This window comes from Heteronotia binoei, chromosome 5 (genome assembly GCF_032191835.1).
Source record: "Heteronotia binoei isolate CCM8104 ecotype False Entrance Well chromosome 5, APGP_CSIRO_Hbin_v1, whole genome shotgun sequence".
NCBI classification, from domain to species: Eukaryota; Metazoa; Chordata; class Lepidosauria; order Squamata; family Gekkonidae; genus Heteronotia; species Heteronotia binoei.
The window spans coordinates 114,938,175-114,962,494 of record NC_083227.1 but is presented as its reverse complement, the minus strand read 5'-3'; the positions used below and the strand labels follow the sequence as shown (position 1 = coordinate 114,962,494).

The following is a 24,320-nucleotide window of genomic DNA, read 5'->3' as shown; positions in this document are numbered from 1 at the left end:
TTTTCCTGTATTAGTTCTTATTCTCTCTTATGAGGGATGTGTCAGAATAACAAAGGAAATCAGCAAATTGGACTCTTATTAGTCAATTAGAAAGGAGCAGCATCTGCTGGTGCTGTGTGCCAAAAAGCAAACAAACCACACAGCATCCCTGCACATCTGGTAGACAAGTGCCCATCTTTTCCAGTTCCTCCAATCCCATCTATTTTCATCACTCTTCCATTCCCCTAACAGGTTCATAAAATGGGGCTAATTAAATCACTCTTAAAACTCCCTTCCACTTATATCAAGAAATCCCCTTCTTCATTAGCTAGGCTCTGGGCTGTACTAAGAACATAACATAAGAGAAGCCATGTTGATCAGGCCAATGGCCATCCAGTCCAACACTCTGTCACACAGTGGCCAAAAAAAATTATATACACACACACACACACACACAAACACACACTGTGGCTAATAGCCACTGATGGACCTCTGCTCCATATTTTTATCTAACCCCCTCTTGAAGCTGTCTATGCTTGTAGCCGCCACCACCTCCTGTGGCAGTGAATTCCACATGTTAATCACCCTTTGGGTGAAGAAGTACTTCCTTTTATCCGTTTTAACCTGACTGCTCAGCAATTTCATCGAATGCCCATGAGTTCTTGTACTGTGAGAAAGGGAGAAAAGTACTTCTTTCTCTACTTTCTCCATCCCATGCATTATCTTGTAAACCTCTATCATGTCACCCCGCAGTCAACGTTTCTCCAAGCTAAAGAGCCCCAAGCGTTTTAACCTTTCTTCATAGGGAAAGTGTTCCAACCCTTTAATCATTCTAGTTGCCCTTTTCTGGACTTCTTCCAATGCTATAATATCCTTTTTGAGGTGCGGTGACCAGAATTGCACACAGTATTCCAAATGAGACCGCACCATCGATTTATACAGGGGCATTATGATACTGGCTGATTTGTTTTCAATTCCCTTCCTAATAATTTCCACCGCTTAAAGGAGTCCTTCTTACCTTTTACAGCTTCCATTACTTTGTTTGTTAACCATGCAGGCCTTTTCTTATACCTGTTTGTGCCTTTCCTAACTTGTGGTATATATTTTATCTGAGCTTCTAGGATTGTAGTTTTAAATAGCCTCCAAGCTTCCCCAAGGGTTTTGACTGTATTTACCTTTCCTTTCAGTTTCCACTTCACATGCCTCCTCATCTCAGAGAATTTACCCCTTTAAAAGTTAAATGTGGTTGTGCTGGTCTTTGGGGGCAACTCCCTATTTATACAAATGGTGAAATCAATAATGTTATGGTCACTTTTCCCAAGCGGTGCAATCACTTACCTTTACATCTCTCACCAAGTCTTGGACATTACTTAGGACCAAATCCAGGATTGTCCCACCCCTGGTAGGTTCTGAGACCATCTGCTCCATAGCACAGTCATTGAGAGCATGAAGAAACTCAATCTCTTTCTCTCAACCAGAACACATATTGACCCAATCAATCTGTGGGTAGTTAAAATCACCTATTACGACACAGTTTTTATGTTTAGTCACTATCTTTAATCCTTCCATCATATTATAATCGTCTTCTATCTTTTGATTTGGTGGGTGATAAACTCCCATAGTTACATTTCCTTTGGGCCATCTATTTCAACCCAAAGCATTTCTAGAAGGGAATCTAATTCTCTGACCTCAGTTTCACTGGACCGTATATCCTCTCTGACATACAGTCATCTCACTTCCAACCCTTCCCTCCCTATCCTTCCGATATAACTTATATCCAGGAATCACTGTGTCTCACTGATTCTCCTCATTCCACCAAGTTTCTGAAATTCCCACAATGTCTATGTTTTCCCCCAACACTAAACATTCCAACTCACTAATTTTACTTCGAACACTTCTAGTGTTTGTATACAAACATTTATAATTTCCCAGGCAAGTTAGGCCCGCAACGTTCCTCCCGCTGCCTCGAGACTTTGACAGACACTCCATACTGTTTGTCACCATCTCAGTGGACAACTCTGATCCATTACCCGGTAGAAAAGTAACAGCTAACCCTTCATCTCTATGAGATGAGTCCTCCTGAACCAGAGACATTTCATCTCCTGTTGGCTTTCCCCCAAAATTTAGTTTAAAAACTGCTCTGCCACCTTTTTGATTTTAAGCACCAGCAGCCTGGTTCCATCTGGGGACAAGTGGAGACCGTCTCTTTTGTACAGCTGCTGCTTGTTCCAGAAAGCATCCCAGTGGCTAACAAACTTAAACCCTTCCTCCCTACACCATCATCCATACATTGAGACTTCTAATTTGTGCCTGTCTCTCCTGCCCTGCACGTGGAACAGGTAGCACTTCTGAGAAGGCTACCTTGGCGGTCCTGGCCTTAAGTTTCCTGCCTAGCAGCCTAAATTGTTCCTCCAGGACCTCACGACTGCATTTCCCCAAACTGTTGGTGCCAACATGCACCACAACCACTGGCTCCTCCCCAGCACTGTCTAACAGCTTCTCTACTACACTTGTAATGTCCTCAACCTTCGCACCAGGTAGGCAAGTCACCATACGGTCAGTACGCAGTTTTGCCACCCAGCTGTTACTTGCCTAAGGATCAAATCACCAACTACCAAGACCCCCCCTCTCTCCCTGCCCAGGGATGGTTCCTTGGTGTGAAAGGATACTCGCTCACCAACTGAAGAAGAGGTGCCTTCTGAGGGCGCATTCCCCTTATCCTCAGCCCGGTGCCCTATTCCCTCTCAACCCTCATGCTCCCTGGCAGCAACGGGGCTGCCACGTTCAGAGTGGGGCTCATCTAATACATCCCCGAGTGCCTAGCTGACTGTCTCTGCTTCTCCAGGTAAGTCACCTCGGCCTCAAGGATACAAACTTGCTCCCTGAGGACCAGGAGCTCCTTGCATCGAGCACACACCCAAGACTTCTGTCCTGTGGGCAGATAGTCATACATGTGACACTCAATGCAAAACACTGGAAAGCCCCCACCTCCCTGCTGGCATTCTACCTTCATGATAGCTTTTAAAAAATATATATACAGTCCCCTTTTAAATCCTGTTTGTTTATGTGGCTCCCCTTCTGGAAGTCAACTTACCTTATTGGGAACACAAAGAAAATAGGGATCTGGGTTCATGGTACTTACACAGCCCCCAGGCGAAGAGCCACAGGCCAACAGCCCTTTGGCTAGCGCCAAAGGCTCGCGCCTCTGGCAAGGCGCAGCTTAACAATGCAAAGAGGGTGGGGAACACAGCCACTCCTAATCAATCAGCAACAATCACCTTCACCTTCAAACCACTCAACCAAACAAACAGCAGTTCCCCAGCAACCACAAACTCAAAATTTTCAGCAGTCACACAAACTCAGAAATTCTCAGCAACTTCCCCAGCTGCTCACCCTTATATCCGTTATTCTCTGCTCTATCTCAGAGCTTCTGATCTATTCCCCTCAGCAGGACAGTATTCCACATGGGCCAAGGAAATACCACAATGAAAGTCTTTTATCCCATTCACAAGTCACAGGTATTTTCCTTTCCACTTTCCCTTCTCATGTATTATTGCATACTGTCTGTTAAATCGGAGTCATAAACAATGTTGTTTAGCAGCAGCTGCTGAAGAGAACGTCATTGCAACCACTTGCTTTACAAGCCAGATTTAGTGCCCAATGAAAGCAGAGACCATGCCATTTATGCTTTTGTCATACCCAGGTGTGGAAGGGGAGGGGGGAAAACAAGGCACCAAGCTGCACCTTCTGCAGTACTCACAGCCCCTCTTGTGCAGCAGCTTCCACTCTGAGAATGGAAGAACCTTTATCCATTTGTTCACTTCTTAGAGCCATGAACATATCATATGCCACAGAGATCAGGAGGAAGCTGCTTTTTATGTTCCAGCTGCCAAACTCAAAAGCAAGACATCTTTAGATTCAACCCCTGACAATATTTTTAGTTGAGTAAACTTTTTAGTGTTCAACAGCTGGGCCATATATGAAAGGTAAGGGTCAAGCTCCCATCTGGAAACATTCCTCACAACAGGTCAGAAGTTGATTGTGACAGAGATTAAAGGGAACTAAATCTCTATTACAGAGCAGACCAGCAAAGCTGAAGTCAGAGACTACAGCATGAGGACATAATGAATGAATTTCATCCAGGCTACATGGGATGAAATTAACCAACAGGTCCTGGTTACAAAAACCTTTGGAGTAGAGGTGCATCACTGCATCTCCTAAAAAAAACAAACAGGAAACACTGTCTGTGAGCCAACAGAATGTCTCAGTATAACCTGCTTCAGGTTGCTGCAAGGTTGTACTTACTCTACTCTGAACTCCTTGGAGAAAGGGATGGGATCCACACGACAAATAAATGAAATGTAGACTTAGCACAGACTACTTAGCAATATCATATCCACACTATGCATGTTTTCAGTCACACACGTAAGCTCCACAGGTTGTCCCTGAAATCACTTGCATTAGCTCTCCCTGCCATAAGGAGCCAATTTTACCTTATAGCTTTCATCTTCACCAAGGCAATTTGGACAAGACAAAGCCACAAAGACCACTGTTGGCTATCTTTGCCTACTGAAAAACTGCTAGAAAACCTGGAGGACTTTCAGTGCTATGCAATCAGCTAGTACTGTATTGAGGGGAGAGGGGGGGAGAGAAGAAACAAAAACAGATTACCAAGTTCCCAGTTTGTTAGTTTTGTATTAACCTGTAAGTGTGAAAATGCACTGCACTACCATGCCTGCGCAAGTGGCATGATCAGTGCTAGTCCTGACCGGGGCAGGGGGGCTGGGAGAAGAGCATGGGGATGAGTAGAAAATGAATTTACATCTATTTCCCACTCCAGAACTTGCACCTAAACATGGCCTACAAAAACAGAGGAGTATGCACATTCAAGGCTTCATGTTAGCCCTTGGCCCCATTCGTCATGTTCAATCAAGGTTGTCCAGTTTCATGCCACTGTAACACTGCAGATACTAAGCACAGCCCCAGCATTGTTGTGTACCACCACTGTTTCAGTCTGCAAAAGCGATAACACTGCTGCAAATACTGAAAGGTGCTGTCCACCAAATAAATCTGTGCCCTCTTATTACTAACACATCAGATAAAACAGCTCTGTGAATACCTATTAAGGCAGTCTTTCCAGATGTGGGACCCACGACTGCAAGGGAGCATATGAGAGCAAGTCATGGCATTGTGGATACATATCAGAGTACCATGAAAGAAGAGCAGGAGAGATGATCTTAAGGTGTAAGACCAGGGACAGTGGACAGCAGACCAAGAGAGCTGGGGACAGGAATCACAAAATGAGCATTAGGAGGGGTACCATAGTGAGGAACGAGCCAGCAAAGCAGCTGCAGAAGTTCTCTCTAGTCTGGTTACCCCCACAAGTTAATCGATATCCCTCAATGTTTCCACTGTGTGGACCCATCCCAACTGTAAAAGATCAGGTCTCAGGAAAAAAGGGCTCATGCTGCAAGCACGTGGAGGGGGGCACCGGAGGCCTGGCCAATGGGAATGCATGGTGGTGAAGAGAAGGAAAAGCCAGGAGATTTTGCAGGGAAGGAGAGTTAAAAAAAGGAATCCTCTCTACCAATGAGTGGCCTTGCCTCACATCCTGCTGCCCCTCTCAGCATCTGTGCAAAAAGGCAGGATGCCCTTGCTCTTTATGCATATGCAGTGACAGCAGTTCCTTCACAAAAGCAAAGAGAAACGTTTACTGAAAATATTTCTATGCTCCCTTTCTGCCCAAGTAGGGTTCCCAAGGCAGCAAACTTCAAAACATTAAAACCTTTCAACATTAAAAAATTTCAAATAAAGTGTATGTATGTGTGTGTGTATATATATATATAATAATTCAATAAGTACATAACACCAAAGCCAGGGAAGAGGGCCAATAACAGTTACTGGGAACAGCCAAACAAGTCCTATTAGTGCATCCTTATGTATCTGTCTTGCTGGGCCTGGCAGCAATGGGAATTATGGGTATTTATCTCACGTGGCCTTTGAGCACTGCCTTAAATTTGACTGAAGAGAATGGGGAGGGTTCATGGCTCAACGTATGGCTTTCATGCTTCACATGCAGAAGGCTTATTATCCAATCTTGGCATCTCTTGTTCAAAGATACCTTGTTCAAAGATCTCAGCCGCAGGTGCTGGGAACCCACCTTTAAGTGCCTGATATCCAGGAGAGCTACTTAGTGCTAGCCAGAGTAGTTAAATACTGAATTAGTTGAGCCAGTGGTCTGACTTCATATGATCTCCGTTTAATTACTACACTAAGCAGATGTCTCATGATAATAAATCACCATTACAAGTTCTAGTCCATCCTACATCCTTTATGTCAAATTGTACACTATGTCTGTTTCTCCAACAGGCCCTCCCTAATACAACACATCTCTTCTTTCACAGCATAAGCACACAACAAGAGCAGGGAGGGGGAGATGAAACAAAAGCAGCCAGGAGTCTTTAAAAACTAGCAATTTTATTTGTAGCAGTAGGTTTTATGGACAATAGCCCACTTCACGGGATGCATAAAGCAAAAGGACTCAAGCCAAAAGGACTCAATAGGAAAAAAGTACAACTCCCTCCCTTAAGGGAACCAACCACCTTCCTAAGCAAGCACCCAAAGGTGACAGACAAAAGCTCTTGGTATTATTCATATTTTTAGATGCTGCTGTGAAGTCAGACATTATTTTCATTGCAATGTGCATAATTATCCATACAGCACTACAAAGACATCAGGAACCAGAATACTCACCCTCCGATTGGAGCTGGCAAGGTACAGGATTGCAGCTGCTTTTGCTCTTTTTGTTTTAAGAGCAGAGGAGAAGAGGACAGGAGGGCAGCAAAACACAGCTTAATAACAACAGCCCTGTGATAACAGTGCCAAACACATTTACACAATCTCTCTGAGACCAACGGGACCAGCTGAAGTGCTTATGGTCACTAGTTACTGGGATGAAGTGGTCTACATGAGTTTGGTGATGGTCAAATATTGACAAGAGGGCATTTTGTTCTATGGCAAATGATACTAATGGAAAGTTCTATTGTTCCCTAGCACTGAACAGTAGCCACATAGGGCTCCTAGTTGGGACAAAATGGCTTCCCTATTGATCAGTGGCAATTAGCAAACTGCTTGGGGCAATGAATTGCCACTGCGTAGTACAATGGAGAAACAGGGCTCATCCTCACAGAAGTCAGAAACTTCTGTCCTTCTGTCTCTTTGGTATTACATTAGAATGAAGTGGAAGACTATGAACAAGTAAAACCCTATGATAGGATGGCAAAATAATTCAATGCAGGACAAAAGGCACACACAAATTGGCATATCAACAGAAATGACTCCTGGCAAAGGCTATGCAGGGAGCACTCGTGTGGTTTCATTGACATTGGTTCAGCATTCCTATGTTGCAGAAAAATAAAACAGGTTCCCAATGACACTTCAAAAAACCAAGACAATTTAAGAACATAAAAGAAGCCATGCTGGATCAGGCCAATGGCCCATCCAGTCCAACACTCTGTGTCACACAGTGGCCAAAAAACACAAGCTGACTTTAACCGATGGAAACCCATCCCATTGTCATTGTGGGGTAAAGTGAATGCCCTCAAGATGGTTACTTTCCCCCGCTTCTTTTATGTTCTCCGAGGTCTCCATCAGTATATTCCACAGAAGTGGTTTAAAAGAGTCAATACTCTAATAACAAACTTCTTATGGGAAGGGAAAAGGCCGCGACTTTCCTTGGCTAGGCTCCAGCTCCCAATTGATCAAGGTGGCTTTGGTATGCCAGACTTAAGTGCATACCATAGGGCCTATATGTTGGCAAGTGTTAGTAAGTGGAGGCAAGATGTAGGGAAGGAATCTCCAGACTGGGTGGCCCTCGAGGCTTCAACAGTGGCCCCTCTTTCTACGCTAGAGGTTTTGGGTTCGAAGCACCACCAAGGGGAAGTATTGCTTCCAGCAGTTCAGGCCACCAGGCGATTATGGCAGCTAATAGGTACCAAGCAAGGCTTTAACGCCTTCTTACATGGATCAATGACTCTTTGGGGAAACCCAGAATTGAGGATTGGAGGGTGCCAAGTGGTCTGGAAGGGTTGGATTGGAAAAGGGATAACATCTCTTGATCATCTACGAGACCCAAACAGAGAAGAATTCTGGACATTTAAGGAGCTTCAAGACAAGTATAATCTTGAATCTAACCAATGGCTACATTATTACCAAATAAAGACGGCGCTGACGCAGTTGCTGGGTCCGGATGCCTTGGCTGCCCCTGATCCACCATCCCTTTTAGCTGTATTAAGGCGGACATGGCAACAAGATAATCCAGTGCAAGCCCTGTACACGCACTTTCGATATGGGACGCAACAACAACAGCTAATTGAAGAATTACGGGTAAAATGGGCAGATGAACTGAACCTTAATATTTTACCATTCCAATGGTTCACAATTAACAGGGCGATCCGAAAAGTTTCTAAAGATCAACGCTTGATATTAATTCAGCAAAAAATTCATTTCCGTATTTACTGGACACCTGTTCGACTACATAAATTTAACCTCTTGACTTCACCAGCATGTTGGCGATGCCAGGGAAGTGAAGCGGGGCTAAGCCACATGATCTGGGCATGTCCGGTGCTGCTTGATTTCTGGGGCGATATACTCAGGTGGATAAACCGCGTATTGGGAGGTCAGCACAGATTTACAGCCATGCAAGTTCTTTTAAACCACTTCCCGTCAACATGGGTGTTGTCTCGCCCACAGCGATATTGGGGATTTCGGGCACTGATGACGGCAAAGAGGATAATCATGCAGACGTGGAGAACAGATTTTTCAGGAACCGTAGCGCAATGGTTAGAGGACATGCTGCGATTGGCGGTGGATGAAAGGCTGGTCTACCGACGAATGATGCAACAACAACAATTCGAGGACATTTGGGCACCATTTTTGGCGGCTGTCAATAATTTACAGGGTCCGGGATGTGATCTTGAACATAGTTCCCTCTAGGCTGTGGGGGCCAAGGTGGTCCAGAGAGCTATATCAAGTATTAGGCATACAATAGGCAGTGATAGATAAGTATGGGCAACAAGGGTGATGGGTCACAGGGTGTTGGATGAGTGGATAATTATGAACGATGCAATTTTTGTTTGTTTAATTGTTAAATACTTATTATTACTATGGATCTGTTATATATACTAATCTCAATAAATGATGAATATTGAAAAGGAAAAAACAAACAAACACAGTGGCCAAAAAACCCCAAGTGCCATCAGGAGGTCCACCAGTGGGGCTAGGAGCCCTCCCACTGTGCCCCCCCCCACCAAGCACAAGAATACAGAGCATCACTGCCCGAGACAGAGAGTTCCAACAATACGCTGTGGCTAATAGCCACTGATGTACCTCTGCTCCATATGCTTATCCAATTCCCTCTTGAAGCTGTCTATGCTTGTAGCCGCCACCACTTCCTGTGGCAGTGAATTCCACACGTTAATCATCCTTTGGGTGAAGTACGGTACTTCCTTTTATCCGTTTTAACCCTGCTCAGCAATTTCATTGAATTTCCATGAGTTCTCATATTGTGAGAAAGGGAGAAAAGTACTTCTTTCTCTACCATGTCTATCCATGCATAATCTCGTAAACCTATTTATTCCAGCATAATCTTTCAAAACTCACTTCATTAAATGCACAGAATGTATACATAGAAATTATTTATACTTAGAATCACAAGGATCAAACAAACAGATATGCAAAGATGTTACAGAGATACCCAACACAACTGCTTTTTGTAATATCTCCCCACACCCACCTGTTTGTAAATCTATGTATAAATAGCCGGTAAAATGTACATCACACACATCTGAAGTGAACTCTTGCTCACTAAAGTTTATGCTGGAGTAGATTTTGTTAATCTGGTGCCACTGGATTATTGTTATATGTTATTGATATGAGTTCAGAGTCAGGAGAAAAACCAGTAGGAAAAAAAAAACATTAGAAAAAGTAAGATGCTACAACAAATTGTCCTGCACAGACATAATACAAGGCTTGTCCACACAAAGAAAGAAGTCCAAGGCAACATATAACTCTTACTAACCATGCTTTATCAATTCATCACTGGTTGGGAATGAACCACACCCATTCCAGATGGATCATTTACTCTTTGACTGGATTTTTTCATTCATACTATGCGCAGTAATGTGAAACTACTTATGGCCTTATTTTTTAATAACTCCCCTCTCTGTACCCTTCTTACGTTTGTACCTATGTATCCATATACATTTTTTTTTCAACATGAAGAAACATTTCTTGTATTTGACAAACTGGGTTTTGATTCAAGAAACCTTGTGACACAAATATATGGGTTAGACTTTGAGATACCAGTAGACCGTTGTTTCACTTGCAACATATTAACTCAGTTACCTTTCTGGAATTTTTCCTTATGGTTTTTAACATTAAGAAATAAAGGAGGATTAAGTTTAGCATTTTTCTATTTGTTCACCCAAAGTGACATCTACTGATGGATCTAGTCAAAGCTGTGTTGAACAAGTTGAGTTTATGAATAAAACAGGTTTCAAGGTTGAAAAGAAAGTAAAACATTTGGGAATTATGTTGTCAAATATAAATTGTATGTTATTTCATATGTTAAGACATGGAAGGAAATTTTTAAAAATTTGTAGTAAAATGGGGAAAATTGCAATTGTCACTGCTGGGAAGAATATCTGTAATTAAGACAAAGGTTTTACTCGGAATGTTATTTTTCTTTTGACATCTGATGTACTGTTTAAACAACTATAGAAGAATATATCAATAATTGTATGACAAGGGGGGGAAACTGTGTGTTAAATATAAAATACTGCCAAGGTATAAAAGAAAGAGGTGGTTTGGGATTACCTGATTTGAAAGTATACTTTGCAGCTTGTTGCTTGGTATGACTGAAAGTATGGTTGCTGTTGAGAAATAAAAAGTTATTGGACTTAGAAGGACATGATTTAAGATTTGGTTGGCATGCCTATTTGTGCTATGACAATGTTAATCTGGACTTCAAAAACCATTATATTAGGCATGCCATTTTGAAAATATGGAACAAATATAAACTTAGGCTGTATCCAAAAGCACCTTTGTGGATCTCAACACAAAAAGCCTTTTTTTGATGGGAAATAACTAAACACAGGTGGTTAATGTATAATGACATATTAAACTTTCCACAAGGTGAATGTAAAATGAAACCAAGAGAAGATTTGGTAACACAAGAATATAGTTGTCAATGGTATTTTTATGCACAACTATTTAAAAGGTTTAAGGCTGATAAAAGGTTGTTTAGATTTGATCAATCTTTGGCTGCATTTGAAACAGAATTATGTATGAACTAGGAATAAGGACAGTTGAAGAGAAAAATACAACAGGATCTAAAAAGAAGCTCTGGGCAAGTGCTCCCCCACCTTTGCTGTCTTCCCATCCACCCAAGAGAAGGCATTCATTCCCCTCCATCTCAAGGGGAGCTGATATCTGCCATATGGAGAGCAGTTATAATTCTGAGTGATCTCCAGCACTTACCTGGAGATTGGCAACAATGGTTCCCAAGGTGGAAATGGCTGGTTTGGAGGGTACAGTGTATGGCATTGTATCTGTCTGAGGTCCCACCCCTCCTCAAACAGCACCCTCTCCCAGCTCCACCCCTTAAATCTCTAGGCATTTCCTAACCTGGAGCTGGAAATCCTATCTCCTTCCCTTTGACTTTAGCTTTCCATTGCCTCCCCCTCCCTGCAGCCTCCACCTAGGGAAAGGACAGTCTCTCTCCATAGTGGTGGTGACTAAAGCAGTTTACATCATTCTCCTTTCCCCCCCTTTGATCTGAACAACAACCCTGTGAGGCAGGTTAAGCTGAAAGTCTGTGACTGGTCCGAAATCACCCAGTCAGAACCTGAGTCTGGCAGACCCCACTTTGAAGCCCTAACTCCTATGACCTCCTCAAACTGCACCACAGAATCTCCAGGAATTTCCACCAACTTGGAACCGGCAGCCCTAGTTAGGACTGGTCTCTCAGAGGCCTTTAGTGATACCTTTCAGACCAACAGTCTGTCTGAAAGGTATCAATAAAGGGATTCTCCCACTGCCTTTTACTGAAAGAACCAAGCTTGGTTGCTTTTTATTGAGAGAAGCAAGATTAGTTGCCAAGCAGCAGCCACTGCCTATCAGTTTCCCCAGAGGGCCAATCCTCATATGTCCTGGGGCCAGCAGTGGGTGGGGAAGAGCAGAATCAGCGATGGAAGAACAGTTGATTGATGGTTTGATGGGCCAATGGTTGATGCATCACAGTCCCACCCAGTCCCAACCAATGAGGGAGCTCGGATTTGCCAAGACAAAACAGTGCGCACACACACACACACACACACACACACATATATATATATATAATAAAATGCATAAACATTTGTTGAAGCTGGAGACAGGAAAAGCAGGTGAAAGCATTTATGATAAAATGGACAAAAAACTGGAATGTAATATACAAACTGAACAATGGGAAAATATGTGGTTGAAGGGTCTTAAATTTGCATTACGTTCTAGACTGAAAGAGAATTTTTATAAAATGATGTATTGGTGGTGTATGCCACCATATAAATTACCTAAAATATATGTAAATGTTTCAAACATATGTTGAAAGTGTGAACAGCATGAGGGAACATTTTATCACCAACGGTGGACATGTAAGAAAACCAAAAAAAACCAAATACATTCATTTATTCAGAAGATTTTAAAGACTAAAATACAAATGAAACTGGAGGGTTTTTTTCCTGGGTTAATGGACAAACAGAAGTAACACATGCAATTTTGGTTTTTGTATATGACAACAGCAGTAAGAATCTTATTTTATTTATGTTTATCTTCCATTTCAACCTGCCTCCTCCTAAGTGGACTCAGGGTTGGTAACAACAAATATGCTCAAAATAAACTTCGCTATTACCTGCAGCAGTGGAATGGTTGATGGAGGTTGCAGAGATGGGCCAAACTTACTTCTTTGATAAGAGAAAAGGCATTATCTAAATTTATTGTTATCTGGAAACCCCTTATAAACTTTTTGTGCAAAATGGGGGGAAATGAACTGATGATTTGTGCTTTTGAAGATTAAGAGAAAAAATGATTACAGGCAAAAGAAGTATTTTTCTTCCAGTAACGATAGAGTTAAGTATGCAACATGTAAATGTGTATGTATCTGTCACAGAGAAAATCTGAAGTTATTCCTTTATAATTGTTATATATTTTTTTCTTTTTTATCTTTTACCCAAAAATCCTTAATAAAATTTATATATAAAAATCTGCTTCTTGGTTATATGTTCTAATATGTATGTGGTCATATAGGAAGTATTATAATGTACAATACAACACTACAATACAAGAAACACAATCATGACTTCTTGTATAAATACACAACTAGTTATAGGACATTTTTAAAATATACTGGTTCACAGAGTTGTCTGCCATAAATTCTACTGATCTAAAAATCATAATAAAGATTTTTTTAAAAAAAGAAAAGAAAGAAAGCCAACCAATGTCACCAGATTTACAGATCCCTAGCCAAAGCTCTCAGAGTTAATACAAAAACAATAAAATACTGTCTTGTAAAATCACAATCACTGAGCAACAATAAAATCCAAGGGAAGAACTAAAATAACATTTTAGTCAGAACATAGCAGCTGATTCTAGTTCAGTCTGGCAGGGAAAATGCCACCTGAAAGAGAGCCAGTTTTGCCAACCTTTTAAAAATGTGTGCTCCACATAGTGCTGTAAAATCCTTTTTTGTATGTATTTTATGTTTTTAAAGGGGGCATTGGGGAGTGGTTGAACTTTATGGTTTTAAAATGTAATTTTATCATATATGTTTTAAATTCTTAACCACTCTGATGATCCTTGTAGGGGTAGAAAAGCAGGATATACATTTTGTAAATAAATAACATGACAAACTTTTGGAAATTCACCTCTATGTTTTTTCCAAATATGGCACATTTCCCAATTGCATCTATTGCCCTGTTCCCCAAAACAGGAGGCAGGCTTCCCTAATAAACAATGGACAGTTAATTAAGGAAGGTGTGCATGCTGTGTGTACTGATACAAATATTACTCTACCCAGGGCTGCTGCTGCTTCTTTTTTTGAGCAGGAACACAGTTCTGGCTGGCTTGGTGTCAGGGGGTGTGGCCTAATATGTAAATGAGTTCCTGCTGGGCTTTTTCTACAAAAAAGTCCTGACCCTACCCACTTTTTGATATGGTTATGTGTCTACATCTCATATATTAGTGAAAGAATGTCAAATTAGTCCTGTTATGAATATACACTGTAAGAATGTATACTGTAAGAATTCCCCTCACTTCCAACTCTATTACAAATCTACAATATGTACTAAACTTGAAAAGACTTTATGATAGCTGGACATATTTATATGTGGTGATTACTTGATGCTTGTTAGATTCACCAGAGGCTTAGCTTGATAATATTTATTGTACCACTGGGGAATACAGTCAGCTGAACAATGTTTTTGTAATTTATGGATAATTAAAACTCATGTTAAGTTTTTTTTTAAAACATGTATGTAGTTTGAGGCTTGCTTACTTAACCCATGCTGGCTATTTATGTGTGGGGAGGAGGACATGGAGCCTGTTCTGAAAAAAAAAGATATCATTAGGACAACTGAAGTATAAATCTGTGCCATCCAAATCAGTGGTGACTTATCTGTGGGAAAGCTGGCATTTACCATTCACAGAAAACAGCTATCCTTTTAATTACCAGAAAAACAAATGTAGAGATGATTTGCCTCAGTAATTCCTTATCGTACACAGCTTATTGAACACCTTTTTAAATTTGATCCAACAGCCTCATTGCATTCTCCCCTCCCCCCCCCAAAAAAAGACTAAGTCTCTTGAGAGGTTTGGACATAGCCCTCCCTCCTCACTCACTACTATTTTGGTTTTAGATGGGACTGAGCAGCTAAGGTGCTTAAGCAAAGAGCTCTGCCCAAGCCAAGGTGGGGAAGAGGGGATCAGCAAGCCCATTGCCAGTGTCATGGCTGGTGTGGAAGTGAATCAGTGGGCAGAGCCAGTCTTGCCGGTCCTCAGCCTTTGCTCAGTTGAAAATATGGCCCCCATTAAAAATTTGCTGTCAACCACAGATATCTAAAATACTGCTGCAACCAAACAGAACTACAAATCCCAACATGCATCATTCCTTCGTCCCTGCCAAAAGGTACGAGACTTTTTTTTAATTGTGCCTCCACACATTAATTGAGCTACATTTATATGATCCAGCGCTAAGGAGCCTGCCAAAACATTTGCTGTGCTGTCGACATCCAAACAATTCCCAGTACTATGTGTAAAAGGAAAGAGGCCAAACATTTTCGGAAATTCCAGAAGAAGCCGCTTATTGCACCATTTCATTAGTCCTAGTTTATAAAAGGCTATCAAATGCATACAATATCAGTCTTGTAGTCTGCAATACAATTGAGCATAAGACATATCCTTAGATGAGCCTTACATCTTCTGCATTGTTTACAGTCTAGTCACATAAGGCACCGGGGGTGCAAAAACTTCAACAGATCCCGAGCCGCAGCTGGCCCAGCCGAGAAGTTCACACCGGCTGAAAAGCGTTCTATAGAAGAGGCGCTTCTGACAAAAAAAGGCCATTGTGTCCGATCGGTAAGAGAGGAGCACTTGACAGCCAGAGTCCACGCCACGCCCAACACAAGAGGCCCCGATCTTGCATGTTGGTACTGGGGCACACAACACAATGGAGAGGTGATTAATCATTCCCTGACCAGGAAGCATCTGCTGTGCCTACGCTCCAGCACCCAAAGAGCAAGCGCGGGGTTCCAGCATCACCAGCGCAGGCCTGAGAGCAACTTCATCTGCTCCTGACCAACACAACCTCCCTCCTAGCCAAACCCAACGTAAGCCTGCCTAAGCTAAGCGTTTCGCTCGCGTTCCACGCATCTTAAATAGCCGGCCAAGGCTGGTGGGAAGGGGTAGAGGAAACAGCACAGCAGCCTAGCCCCACCATTCGCTCTTTATCCGCCCCAGAACAAAGAACTTGCCCCGGCTCCAGCTCAGTTACCTCTGCACAAAGCAGAAGCGCCGAAGGCAAGCCCCGGGAAGAAGAGGGGAACGCCCTCTTTTCTCTCCCCGGACTCGCAAGGGCCGAGGGAAGCCAACATCCTTTCTCCAGGCCCGGATTCTTCCCACCAGGTTCTACGCGAGACCAAACTCAGCCCCCGATTCAGCTCTGCCTACTAAGCTCCTCTCCACCTCCAGGTAGAGCGCACGCACAGCGCACAAACCCCGGCTTAGGGCCACTCGGCGTTCGCAGGGGCAAAACTGCTTGCAGCTACCCCTGTGCAGCTGCCTTACACAGTTTCCGCCTCCCCGGTGCTGGGAATGAATGGTCTCACCCCCGCTGCCCCGCTTGTAACTGGGGCAGAAGGAAGCCACAATGCTTTCCCCCCTTCTTTCGGGTACAGAAAACCCGCCCAGCTCACTGCCTTACCTGACCGCTGTAGCCAGTCTCGGCCACCTCGCAGAGCCGGGCACCTGGAGCCCCACGGGCTCAGTCCCCCTTGGAGGTCCCAGCTCGGGCCGTCTGCTTGGAGCCGCCTCCTGCTCGCCACCGTTCCTCTCTGTCCCAGCCCCTTACCCCCACAGCGAACTCCCTGATGGAACTGGCCGCTCTACCCGGTCACCGCAGCAGCAATCTCCCCCTGCCACAGAAGTGGGCCCGTCTGCAGCCGCCTCCATGTACCTAGAGCGAGGAGAGAAATTCGGGGGAAAGACCGTATTGCTCCTAAGGGTTTGGTCTTCGAGTCCCTCAGGCAAGCTGAAAAGAACAGTGCCCGTAATGCTCTAAAAGCCCGCGCATACAGAATTGGTAGAGCTCAATGGGCATCAGATAGCAGCGCAACTAGGACATTGGTTCCCACCCCTTCCAAGTGTGAGAAGGACCCCCTTGTTAACATTAATTTTTTTACGGACGCCCCCCACGTAGTTGTACCATTAGTAACTGTTAAGAGACAAAAAAGATCAAAATGGCAATGCTTAGTTAGTGCACCCATAGATTGAGGAACACCTTGCAATAACTCTGCTGCCCCCCCAGGTTGGGAACCACTGATCTGGAATGTACATAGTTTAAAAGCCCCAAATTATTACAAGTCTTTAACCATTTGAGTTACTGAACAAAGGCCAGGGGAAAATTTAGGGAAATAATTCACAAGTCAACTCCTCGTTCCCTTAGTTATCAGTCCCCCTCCCCAAAAGGATTTCTATGTTTTCATCATCTACCTGCAAACAGAAATTAATCAGGTAAAAATGCTAAGAAAAGTGTTGCCTATAGGCCAGTAGAAATACAAAGAGGGATTTGCCCAATACAACCCACAATACAAAGTGGCTCAAGGGCAGAGCACATGCTTTGTGCCAGATCTCAGAGGGCATAGGGGGGGAAAGACCTCTCTCTACCTAAGTCTGTGAAGAGCTGCTACTAGCCAAGGTGCAAAACTGAAGTACCAGTATAATGCCAGGATATCAATGGTGCAAAGCAGTTTCATATGTCCTTTCGAGTCTTGCTAAACATGACAAGCATCATTGATTTACTGTCCTGTGTAGACTATAGCAAAGGGAACTGCAATAAGAAAACATTCTTGAGGACACAACAGACCACTTACAACATTAATTTTTATCCAAGGCAGCAAACTAGTTCTGCATCCAGTAACTCACCTTTACAACAACACCCATCTCCATCTTACGCTGAACCAGAAGAAGAGACTAGTCCCAGAAGAAACTGAGTCAGGAAGAGACTCCAAAACTGCTGTCAGTAGTGCTACTTCTCTGTGATAGGCCTGTAGTTTGTTCTATGTCTTCCAGCAAGTAGTCACAGACACAAAAGACTCTATTAAGCAAACAGCTTGCAAATTGTTCTTGCCCTGTCCTGGATAATCCAGGCTAGCCCAAGCTGGTCAGATCTCAAAAGCTAAGCAGGGTTGGCTCTGGTCAGTATTTGGATGGGAGACTACCAAGGAATTCCTGAGTTGCTGCAAGGAAGGCAATGACAAAGCACCTTACATCAACCTGCAACGACTTAAAAACACCTTACAGTAATTTCTCCAGAGCTGTATTTCTGCCAATGCAAATAGCCCATCAGCACTCCAAGTAGTGACAGTATTGTAGTACTGGGAAGGAACTGTGCCGCACAATCCTCAATATATACTAGTCTCTGGAAAACTTGCTTAATGTAGGAGCCACATAGAATAAACATCAGATGTCACAAGACAGGACCAAATACTACACACAAATCTTTATTAAAACTCTTAACACTTTATTTGCACAGAAAGATAAAATACATATATATATGCACTTTGCAACCCAACCTTGCTAAAAGGAGACTTTTTTAAAAAAGCTGGAAATAACAGTCCCCATAAGACCAGCATAGGGAAAGGTTGGGGGATTTTTTTTTTAAACACACATGTACTATATAAATCACTGACTGCCATTTGCATCATTATGCATCTCTTTGCCTTGACACCAAGGTTAGTAAACACAGTTCCTACAAGAACTATGAAACTAAGGGGGAATCTTGCACTGCCCTCTTTAATTACATCCCTCCTTCTAATGGCTCCCTCAGCTCTTGCACCCTCTTTCACAGCTCTAGGTCACCGGGTGACCTCTGTGATGAAGAAAAAGAGCTTGTAAGTCAGGGAGGGACTCCAAAGTCGGCCCTAAAAGAGAGCCAGGCTTGTAACTGGCTCTCCGGGGCCCAAATGGACCCCAGATTAAAAACATGGAAAGCGACCTTTGAGTCTACTTCCCCGAACCCACTGCAATGGGAGGAGCCTCCGCAGGCGCACTCCCCGGTTCGGGGTGTAGACCATAGGGTCCGCACTTCCTGCGGACATGCTTTACCCCTCCACAAAGGCAGGAGGACAGGGAAACTAATATACTTTAAGATTGAAACAAGCAGTTCAAGACCAACCCGCGGAGAGCGGTGTGATCATTATGGAGTCTGGTTTTGTAGAAATGTTTTGCCAAATGTGTTTATTGTTGCACAGAACAGGTATAAACATAAACCGAATGTGTAAAAACTTCTCCCAGGATCCTTTTTCCTCCTCATTTGCATGATTGCATGAGAAACCTCTCCAGATAGGGTCCCCATCGACCATGTGAGCGGACCCCCGACGAGGTTCGAGCAACGTCGGAGCTCTTCGTGTTGAGCATGCTCCACGAGAGACTTGGCTTCACTGTGGGCAGCCTGGAGACTAGGGGGGGGTGGGACAAGCGATGCAGACCACTCGGCGCCATCCACCTCCTCCCCTCCAGGAAAAGACGACAGACAAGCCAAGTAAACAAGAAAACCTCTTCTTTCCTCAACGCCGATGGGTATCGAGGGGGGGAGAAGAAGAAAACCGAAGACCAAAGGTCAGAAATAGTTAGGAGAACTTGGTATTAGCTTAGTGTTAGAATCTATGAATGTGAAATGTAACTTGGAGATCAAGAATGATTGCTTTGCCTTGTTGATCCACTGCTAGCATGGAATATTTATCTCTTAACCAATCAACTATTGCAGTCTAGCTGGCCTAGACTGCGCGCATGATTTTTGCTTTTAAGTAATCTTTGATTCAGATATTTTATACTATGTGTTTTTATGAATTTTATAATGCTACATGAAATGCTAAGTATGCACAATGTATCCAAACAGGCCTCCCTGTAAGCGTGATTGCCAAGGAAGGATCTGATGGCCCATTGGCACTCCAAAAATTGTGTTTTGAGTAGTCCTAGATAGTGGCTCCAATCTTTTGCAGGTAGTCGGTATTCCCCCGGTAGACACCCCACACCTCACGAACCCACCGCCCGTCAGCCGAGGCTCCAATTTTTTTTTAGTATGTTGCTGCGAGACCTTGCCACCAGATGGTGACGTAGGTCTCGAGGGGGGGAACTGTGAGAAAATGACCCCTCTTTCCCCAATATCATAGTCACAAACAGGGTTGCCAGGGCGCCTGGAGAAGTGAGCTTGCACCCACCTGGCCAGAGAGTGCGAGCAAAGCTATCCAGGAACTATATAAGACTCATGTGTACCAACAGCATAAGTGTATGAGTGTTCTGAACAGGCACAGAGTGCTTGCAGATGCGCACGGACGTTTTCCCGCTACTGCGTGGAGTCCGCCATGGTGAGGAGGAGGCTACGCCGCCACGGAGCTGTCCAAGCGACCGGTGTTGAAGCGCTAAGCATGGAAGCCACTGTGTTTCGCTAACACCACTTGTAGCCATCTTCCTGCCTGGTTGGGCTTCATTCCTTCTTAGTGGGAACCTCACGTACACACCTTGAGTCATTCCTAGCCCGCAAGCAACCCATCTGTTTCATGAATGGATTAATAGCTCCTGTTGATCCTAATTGCTCAGTAATATCCTGAACAGCAGTCCTCACCCAGGAGATGATGAGAAAGAGGAAGGATCTCTCCTGCCACATCCAAGCCCTTTTGTCTACACCGGGGATACCTAGGTCCATATCTGATTCCCTATTGTCACATTCCCAGATAATCCCATCTCATCCCAATCACCCATCCATTTCCATACTGATATCACTGGAGCCGCCCCAGGCCCTGTCGCAACTTGGAAGTTTCCAGGATGCCCAGGATGAAGGTGAAGCTCATTGGTTAAAGCATACACCCAATCAGGTGTCGCCAAAGACTCACCATTGGTCCAGCCGATGTCCAGCCTTCGTGGTCATCAGCTGAACCTCCCATCTCCCCTCCCAGTCACCTCCCATCCCCTCAGGACTGAGGTGACTCTATATAACCTGTGGACTAGCTACCCACAGGTGTGCTTTCTATTCAGCAACCCCCATTACCCGCTGTATAGATCCATCCCCGATTCCTGATCAGTTTCGGGTCTTCCCCCACTCCCTCATTCGTCGCCATCGGAGTCTTCCTTGGAGTCTGCGAGAGGTAGTATCACCCTGTATGTTTATCCTTATATGTACCCCTATTGATCTATCTATGTTTCTTTAGATCTGTGTGAATGTGTGATTGTTTTATGTTTTTACCTTGTGTGAAAGAACTATTATTCTAAATAAATTACAATTGGTTTTATTAATTAGAGTCCAGTTTATTGAGCATCACTCTCTGAATGGTTGAGCCTGGTATACATTGATAAAAAGATTCCTATTAAAGCCAAGTGTCCATTAAACTAATTCCCCAACCTCGTTTTGAGGGCATTTTGGCTTACAGCTGTGCCGGGCACATCACGTGTCACTTCCAGGTGATGCCTCATGCTGGGCATGTTGGGTGACAATGGAGCTCTTCAGGGGTGGGGCTCCCCCTAGGCTTCCCTAGTGCCCCAGTTTCAAGGCCCCCAACCCACCAGAAAGGAGTGAGCTGCCAAGAGGATCCTCACAGCCAAAGAGCCCAATAATGTGCAGTAGCACATGACACAATGACGTCACCCAGAAGTGACGTATCATGCCAGGCACATCACATGGGGAAGCACTAGGAATTCAGGGTGGAGGCTCTATGGTGTTGCATGGGAACACTCTGGCAATTTCCCCCAAATTACTAGAGCTGCCTTGCACAAAACCATAGAGCCCCCCCCAAAATTCCTAGAGCGTCCCCCACGCAATATGCCTGGCATGATATGTCACTTCCGAGTGATGTCATCATGCAGTGTGCACAAAAAAAGTCCTCTGCCAGCAGCTGGTGAGGACTTCACAATCCTGGCTCCCCCTGTTAGCCATTTCCGTGCTGGTGGGTTGGAGGCCCCAAAAATTGGGGAAACCCCCACTAGAGGCAGGGAAATGGGAACCCTACATAGAACCAGGCTTGAGAAGTAAAATATCAAAAGCAGAGGTTTGTTTGTTGTTAAAGAACTGAACATTGCATTATTTGCTAAGGGCTTTTCATTTTGCATCAGGTATGGAGCCTATTGCAAGCCAATTTCTTGGCGTATTAAACCAATCTTTTTTGTAAACTGAAAGTTGGCTTTCTCATTGCAGTATTCTCTCACATTATTTGAACCCATAGACAATTAAGAAATCTGAAGACAAATAGTGGGTGTCACTACAAAATGTATGTTGTGTAAGGTAAGGCCAATCACAAAATGGCTTCCTTGTGGTACAACTAGGGTTGCCAAGTCCAATTCAAGAAATATCTGGGGACTGGGGGTGAAGCCAGGAGACATTGGGGGTGGAGCCATAAGCAAAGCACAATTGTGACAAGCACAAAGGGAGTTCTGGCCATCACATTTAAAGGAACCTCACACCTTTTAAATGCCTTCCCTACATTAGAAATAATGAAGGATAGGGGCACCTTAATTTGGGGCTCATAGAATTGGACCTCCTAGTCCAATCTTTTTGAAATATGGAGAGCATTTTGAGGAGAGTCAGCAGATGCTATGCTGAAAATGTGGTGCCTCTACCTAAAAAAACAGCCCCTCCAGAGCCCCAGATACCCCCAATCAATTCTCCGTTATACCCTATGAGAATTGATCTCCATAGGGAATAATGAAGTGCCCAGCAGACATTTCCCTCCTCCCCTCTTTCTGACAACTCTGATGCATGGAATTGGCATCTCTACTCATGAGTTGCTGAACGTCCACAGGTTCAGGTTTACCTTTCCTATGCAAAGGACCTCTGAAAAGATTGTGCAACCAGCAGAGGGTCTGGGCTGCTTTCACAGCCACTGGGAGCAGCCATGTTCTTCTGCCTACTCCCCCCATCCCCATTCCCTTAAAGACACAGACATACCATCCCAAGAGGAAACCTTTCCAAGTGGAGTCTGAAGCCTCCAGAGGTGGAAAGGCACATGGTAGCTGTGGGGGTGGGGCTTCCCCCACCAGCCAGCTGACTGGGAGTGGGAAGGAGCCTGGGAAAGCAGGAGAACCCCCGCTGGGACCTGGGGATTGACAAGCCTAGGTACAACATCATATCTTTGCTTTCAGGGAAAGATGATATTTCTATAGAAAAATGGAGGTTTTTCCCCCTGAACAGCCACCCAGAGAAGCTGCCACACACAGAGCCAAAAAAAACCCTGAGGGTGAGGAATGCTGAGGGTGGAGCTTAGACAGACCTACCCACACCTCCTGGTTGTTGTTGTTGTTTTCTGTTAAGGCCCTTTGAGTCCCCAAGACTCAAGAAGTGAGCAAATCTGAAAATCAAGGAAACACATCAGTGGACACCTCATTAAAACTTCTGTCAGAGAAAAATCCAATTACACTTTATACTAGGGCACTACAAATGAGATGAATCAGACTAGGATGAATTCAGATAATGATGTATACTGTGTAGAGAGTATGCTTATAAACTGCATAGAGAGCTGGTAATATTTTAGACTGAGTAACACAGGCCTACGTATCACTTAATTTCCTGTCTCTTGATTGTTCAGCATAGCTGAAAATGCAAATAACATATGAAGTAACATCCAATGATGGTGCTACCCAAATTGGTAGTCTTCTAATTAGATGGGGGGGGGGATTAGCTTTTAAGGAGACAGACCAAAAGTGGATAACTAGGGATCTCCACCTAGGTATACCAGGATTTTTCCTTAGAGAATTATCAGAATAAACCAGGCTGCAGTTCAACTGGAAAGGTGTTTTATTATGTAAGAGAAAAAGTAAAACAAACACAGAAACCACACAAAAAACACACACACTGGCTAAGAAGAAAATTAGGGAGGAGCAGGAGAGAGAGATTGTGGAGAGGTGATATTTACAGTTCAGAAGATGGAAAGGAAAGCAAAGGTCCCCTGTGCAAGAACCAGTCATTTCCGACTCTGGGGTGACGCTGCTTTCACAAAGTTTTCATGGCAGACCTTTTTACGGGGTGGTTTGCCATTGCCTTCCCTGGTCATTACACTTTTCCCCCAGCAAGCTGGGTACTCATTTTACTGACCTTGGATAAATGGAAGGCTGAGTCAGCCTCGAGCCGGCTACTTGAACCAGCTTCTGCTTGAAACAAACTCAGGTCGTGAGCAGAGGGCTCTGAATGCAGTACTGCAGCTTTACCACTCAGCGCCACAGAAATGGACTGCATTTCTCAAAGAGAAGAGGAGATTCAAGTAGGAGTGTATGTAGGGCATCAGGTACACACACACACTATGGAGAAGAGTACTGGCACTTATAGGAAAAATTCACCCTGAGGTTGGCCCCAGAACAATACCTTGACTGGTTTTTCAGAGGTGGACAAAGACCTGTGATAGGTTCACCTGACTTAGACTATGGCTGTTACTGGCTTCTTGATGACCCTTGAGTACAGGATGGGAGAAACTACCCAGTTGTATGAATAGCACTAATTAGAGTGAATGGATGAGGGAAGGTGTGACTGCATGTGGATGAGGTTAAGTCAA

General features: G+C 43.9%; 1 protein-coding gene across 2 annotated transcripts in view; it reads right to left on the bottom strand.

Annotated features, from left to right (window-relative positions):
* The window catches only part of RNF44 (ring finger protein 44), a 93,232-nt gene extending 76,501 nt beyond the window's left edge, over positions 1–16,731 (bottom strand). Inside the window, exon 1 of one of the 2 annotated variants that reach the window (XM_060240195.1) lies at positions 16,490–16,731. The gene's annotated coding sequence lies outside the window, so the exon portion shown is untranslated. The remainder of the gene's footprint in view (positions 1–16,489) is intronic. The other variant, XM_060240193.1, reaches the window with a different exon arrangement.
* Between the last annotated feature and the right edge of the window lie 7,589 nt (positions 16,732–24,320).